Source organism: Chelonia mydas, chromosome 3 (assembly GCF_015237465.2).
Source record: "Chelonia mydas isolate rCheMyd1 chromosome 3, rCheMyd1.pri.v2, whole genome shotgun sequence".
Taxonomy (NCBI): Eukaryota; Metazoa; Chordata; order Testudines; family Cheloniidae; genus Chelonia; species Chelonia mydas.
Window position 1 is genome coordinate 188,981,993 of NC_057851.1, and position 6,411 is coordinate 188,988,403.

Consider the following 6,411-nt stretch of genomic DNA (forward strand, 5'->3'; position numbering starts at 1 on the left):
CAGACAAAAGCCATATTTGATCTGATCAGAAACATTTCTTATCTGAACCCCCTTTGCTCTTCACACCCTCTACATGGACCCTATTCTTATGCCTTGTTCATTAGCTCAACTAATAGGATTTTTAAAAGCTCACTATCTAGCATATAGTTGCTAGAGAAATCATTGAAACCAAAACTAGGTCTGAGATCCTAAACCCTCGGGCCCCACTCTTCCAAACACAAATATGGTTTAGTTATTAAACAACATGAGTCACCAGTGATGACTCATTCCTGGTCTCCTCTAGGGAAAAGCTCATAACCTGGCGGGCATCCACTCTGGACCTAAATTCTGAAGCAAGGTCCCTGGATTCTGCAGCTTGCTGGAGTGGCAGACTAGAAGTGCTGTGGCAGCTTCATTTAAATCAACAAAGGGAGGATTTGAATTAATTAAATATGAAAAAAAATGAGGAATACAATCATTGGCGTAGTCCCGGTGTGGTTTATTTTTATATTAACAAATGATTCAAGTCCCCGGCTATGGAGGCTTGAGAGGCAGTTTTGGCTTGTGGCATAAGTGCATTTGCTGGCTGCTTCTGCTCAAACGATCAGCAGCGCTGATCATTAAATTGTCACCATGAAATTCCAAGTTTAACACCCCATTGAGGCGCGTGAAGCAGTTCACACCTTTCAGCCCTTCTGTTTCAGGCGGTCTCCAAACTCAGGCGGACAACACGGCTTCGGTTCACCCGGGGTTCCGATCTGCTACACAACCATGAGCACTGGACCAGCTTTCATGGGGGGAAACTGGGAGGTTCTCGAGTACAGCTCTGGGACAATGGGCGGAGACCGTGGCCACAGAACACATGGGCCCGGCTTTCTACTGGTGTCTTTACATTTCGGTATTTATTCATTTACAGCGAGAATTAGCTAGGCACTCCTAGGGGCAGAACGATAATTACAGAACAGGCCGAAATAGGCTTTAAGAGATCCAAACACCTCTCGAAACCTCTCCCTCCCATCCCATTGTATTCCGCCCTGCCCAGACAAGCCTCGCAGCAGGCGCTGAAGGTCTTTCAGTTCCCTCTTGCCGGTTTTTCTGCCTGCACGTTGACCTTGGGCAAGACGCGTAAGCACAGATCTGGAAAGGTTTTTAGGTGTTGCCTTGCTCAGCACTGCAAGGCCGGAGAGATTTAAACAGCTGCGCCGCTTTCAGACGTGAGGGTGGATGAGACGTGGGCTCCTCTCTCTCTGTTGAAAGCCATCGAAGCGGCGTATGCCCAGGTGCCTGGAATCCGTGGGAGTGAGGCACCTAAATACTTCTGTAAAGCTGGGCCGTAGGCAACACCTAAATCCCGTTCAAAATCTGTCCCTTAGGGCTGAGCCCAAGTCTGTGGAAACGCTACCAATGAGGTCAGTAATAGCAGGATTTGGCCCTTTTTCTGCAGCGCAGGGAGCCAGGCGTAACCCGTCCATTCCACCCCAAACCCCTGCAGAGACCGTTCAGGTTGCCAGCCCACGCGCTCCAAAGTCAGGAAGTGACAACCTGCCCCGCAACCTTGTGTGGACGCCTGGGGAGACGCTATTTAATGACATGGGCAGGGACCATTTTCCCCCCACAGGAGCCCTGCCTCATTCAGTGCAGAGGATGGCCAGCGCTCAGGCCCCAGTTGAGCAAGGTACTGAAGGCCATGCCTAGCTTCAAGCACAAGAATAGTCCCCTTGAAGCCAATGAGACTCCTCCCACGTTAGGGTCAGGTACATGCTTCAGTACCTTGCTGCACTGGGACCTGTGCGAACGACGCAGCTGGTCAAGATTTCATCTGATCTTCCCTCCGCTGTGTGTTCCCTACGCCTTATTTATTACAAGCCAGCCAAGTCCTGTCCTGAATAAAAACGCTGATCGTTTTCCTTGCTGCATCGGCCCTTCACTACACTCGCCCTGTGGCTCACAACGTTAGTAAATGTTCCCTTCCCATCCCCAGGAGCGAGGCTGGGAGTGGGAAGAATTATTTTCTCCACCTGCCACAGACAGAACTCGGGCCCGAAGAGCGACTTGCCTGAAGTCACGAGCACCTTTGCTAAAGCTTCCAGAAAACAAAAGTTTGCGCCCTGCGAGCAAATGTGCCAAAGCTTGGCTGAAAAATGTAAAAACTTTGAGGAAAAGTGTTAGCAACTGAAAATGATCCTTTATGGTGGGGATCTGGGGCATCTTTAGTCCTAGGTCTTGCTATGCAGATTGCGTCTGAAGAGAGCCTTGAATGGAAAGCATGAGAAACGGCAAGTCTGACTGGGTGCCTAAAACTTGAGGTCCCTGCGCACACTTGTGTTTCCAATTCCCGAACGTTTAGCTCGCCACGACGAGCGGGGCCGCCAGCTTCTGGTGCGTTCAGCAGCTCTCGAAGCCGGGGTAGGAAACCTGAAATCATCAAGGGAAATCTGGAGGAAGGGGAGCAAGCGCCTTTGTCATCAGGCATCCTGAGAGGACGGAGGCCCAGGTAGGAAAGAACAGGTTGCCTCCAACAGAATTCAATCGAGCTAAAGTGACTCCCTTCGTCCCCAAGCTGTCTCCAGGGTGGCCTTAGCAGACGTGATGCACTTCCACCATTCGGGAAGCAGGATCCGTTGGAGACCAATTAGCCACAGGGATAGAGATGCCGGGTTTTATCACGCCTGGCAGGGGCTCAGTGGATGCACCTGAACGTCGGGTTGACTATTCAGGAAGCCGACAGGCAGTTTCGAAAGGACAAGCATGGAGGGGACCAAGTGGGGGGCCCCATCCTCAAATCGCACCATCGACTTCGCTGAAGTGGCGTGAGTGAGAGCTGCGCCACTGAGCCCCCTTTCCCCCGCGACAGCTAAACTGCCAGGCGAGCGGCTTCCGGACGAGCGCCCAGCTCCTGGTCCGGGGACAGGCCGCTTTGCAGCCGTGCGCCACGCTCAGCCCCCGGCGGAGCTAAGAGCGAGCGGAGGGAGCCCACCGAGAGAACGGCGGGGCGATCGTTGCCTTCCAATAAAGGACACAGTGGGGTGATAGGATCGTTTCGGATGTCATGCCTCGGTGTCGGAGCTGTACGCTCATTGGCAAGCAGCCAGGATAAACTGGATCTTTGCAAGGAGTCACGTTGTCTGCTATAATATAGAGGAGCCGTTTCAAAGCAGAAAAGCCAGAAGCAGGTGCTTCAAAATGCAAACAGAGATGACGATTCGCTTACAGGTTTCTCTCGTATGCTCCGTGAAGGGGCTGAATCCCCCCCCCACACACACACACAGAGTACACATGCACTGCCTAAGCACAGCCACCTTCGGGGGCGAGCGGGGGGGCTGCATAACTGCAGAAGTCTCCCTTCTGGGCAAAGATCCCGGTCTAAACGCTCACTTTCCCCTTTCAGAGTTAGGGATCGTTTGCTGCACCGCATAAGAGGAAAAAAACCCGTGCATTTAGAAGTCGTTGTATTTCTTAACCTCTTTTAAAGTGAAGAGTCGGGGGGGGGGCTGTTAATTATCACACTGCCCTCATTACTATTAAGCCCAAACGTTTCCCCCAAAATGCGGGAAGGCTGATCAATTCCGTACCGGCCGTCTGCGAAGAACCGGAAAGCACCGGGTCTTGTACCCTGGGCATTCCGAATGACACAAGCGGATTCGGGTGGAGGCTTTAAAAAAATGAGAGACAGGAAGATTTGCTTAGAATTCTACCTTAATGTAACAGAGATTCGGGGGGGGGGGCGCTCCGGGTTTAGATCGTACACACGAGAGCACAGGGAAACAGAAGCGCCCTTTGAAGCCATAACTCCATTTCGTTCCAGGGTTATGTCTAAACACGCACACTCCCTCTCGGAGTTCAGGTGACGTTTCCCCATACGGCGCCTTGAACCCGGCATCGGGGGGAAAAGAAAAGATCGCTCACAGCCCAGATCGCTCAGCTTCTCCACAGAAAGGGCCAACGCGCTACTCTGCGGGGGATAAACCGCAGATTTAGCGTCCACACACACATACCGTAATCGGATTTAGTGCCTGTCCGTGCTGTCACATACACGCAAAAACACCTACCTGCGGGCTTCCTTCAGCACTTACGAACAGCAAAACGCAAGGGCGGGCGGGCTCCCTCCTAGCCATGCCTGGCAGAAGGGCAGGGTCGCTGTACAGGACCCCCCTCTGCACCTGCCTCCAGCTCCTCACGGCGAGTCCGCAAAAGTACCCGCACCTGGCGCAGGGTCCTAGCACCTGACCGCCGGGAGAGTCAGGAGACGAGGCCTGTGTCCTGTGTGTAAAGGAGGAACTTGTATCCCCGCTGTAGCTTCCTGTGCGGGCTCATTCCCCCCCCCCCCCCAACCCTGCTTTGGGAGATATGTAAATGAGGCTGAAGATTTTGTATGCCCCTCTCCGTACCCGGCTGAATTTCACGGACAGGCCGAGGCTGACAGCGTGGCCGCACTGAAGTCAGTGGGAGAGTTCAGTGGGGCCAGACTGTCACCCCCTAATCCGAAGAGCATCTCGTTACTCTGCGCAGTCAGGCGCTGCGTGACCTTGGGCAGCAGAGAACCTGCCCGGTGACAGCACCCGAAGCCAAACCACTTGGCAGGCGGGTTGCAAAAATAACAAATATTTTAAAACTCAACGTTTTGTTCTCCAGCAAAGGAGTCGACATCGCCAATAGCAATGCCAGCGCCAGGCGGGGGGCGTTTTGCCACAAACCAAAGCGTTGTAATTATTTGTTGTGATGATGGGGGGGGAGGGGGGACCCCTACCAAATCTCAGCGGAACTTGGTTTTAAATCATTCATCCTTCGAACCCAGGTAGACGCTGTATTACCGGGGCCGGAGAGCGCTTTACCTGCAGCCGAAGGCCTGGGTCTGCACACGCAGTCTGGAACCGTGCCTGCCCCATTCAATTAGGGGATTCTTGGTGCCACACACACCCATCCCCCTTCAACGGCATGGACACATGGTGGTTACAAGCACCAAGTCACCTCAAACCCTGCTGCCCTGCAGACCTGTTTTCATCCTACAGTACTGCTGACCCCATTCACTGTCAGTTTACACCCACCTGCTTCCACTGATGTCACTGCAGCGTCTCCGGGTTTACCCCGGTGTGACTGCAATCAGAATCTGCCCCCCCCCTTCTGCTCAGTAGTAGCTATTATGGGCTAGAACCGGATTGGGGCTTCTTACTCGGTGTGAACAAATACTGAGTCCTGTATTTGTTATGCTGCCTGGTTAGGCTGATGCCAATCCAGAGTCACACCAACCAAAGTACCTGTAAAAAGCAGAGTCGGGCCCAGTGATCTAAATCATCAGACACTTTGCCTGAGAAAAGGCAGCTGGATCAGGCCCCTACTCCTCCTTCAGGACAGGGTATTCTAACTCTACGTTAAGGGCAACGAACCAGCTGCTTTGTATTAAATGCCCGATTCAATGCTCGGCTTTATATACAGTGGAGCCGCAAAAGCTACGTGTCTGAGTCCTAGTGCCAGGACTCCCAGCGACACACAGGTGCACACTCCGCCCAGTGCCCAGAAGAATCTGGAGCCATGTGGATCATACAGCGCGTCTATACTCAGAAGAGCAACGTTCTTGTGGGCTGTGGATTCGCTGAATCACCTGCGTGATGAAATTAACAGAACCAGGGGGATGTGGTTCCCCCCCACACACACACACACCCCCACACTTCCAAGCCCCGGCGAACAACTCTGCAAGAAGAGGCTGCTTTGTGCCGGACTCACTTGACTGGCACCAAGGTTGATACGAGTTTCACACCGTGCGGGCAGAACTGAGCCGGAAAGTTCAGACGCCGGCAAAGTGCCAGGCTCCCAAAGAGGGGCACACGGTCATGGTGGCTTCACCGGAACTGGAGGAGCTACTTAAATCAACCCCCCCCTCAGGACGCCAGCCAATTTAGTAATATACGTATTTGTAGAGATCATGTCTAATAATTCACTGCGAGGCTCTGGGCTTGTGCCCCCCTTTTACCAGCCAAGTCAGAAATTCAGAAGCCCAGGATTTAGCATGAAAACGCGGACAGCCCCTTAAATGAGAGCCGTGCTTCTGGGCACTGTCACAATTCCCGTTTCATGGAGAGTTTCCAACGTAGGAAGGGGGGAACCAGTTTCCCTTGCATCTGACGATGGAGACCCGCCGTCCTGCGAATATAGCGACAGATCGCACCCGTGTTTCTGTGTACACGGACTGACATCTCCATTTGCTGCCACAGCACTGGGGTGGGATGGTGCGGCTGCTCCCCTGGTCCTGCTGTCGCAGGGACCCGCCAGGGTCTGGAAAGCCGCTCTCCTAGGGGCACAAAAGGATGAGAACTGAATTACGGCTTGTCCTCGTTGAAGGAAGCTTTTCTACGGCGAGACGTGTTTCGTTTCCCTGCTCTCAGTGAGGGTAGCTGCTGGGTTGCCTGTAAGTCGACTTTTTGCCGAAGGGGCCGG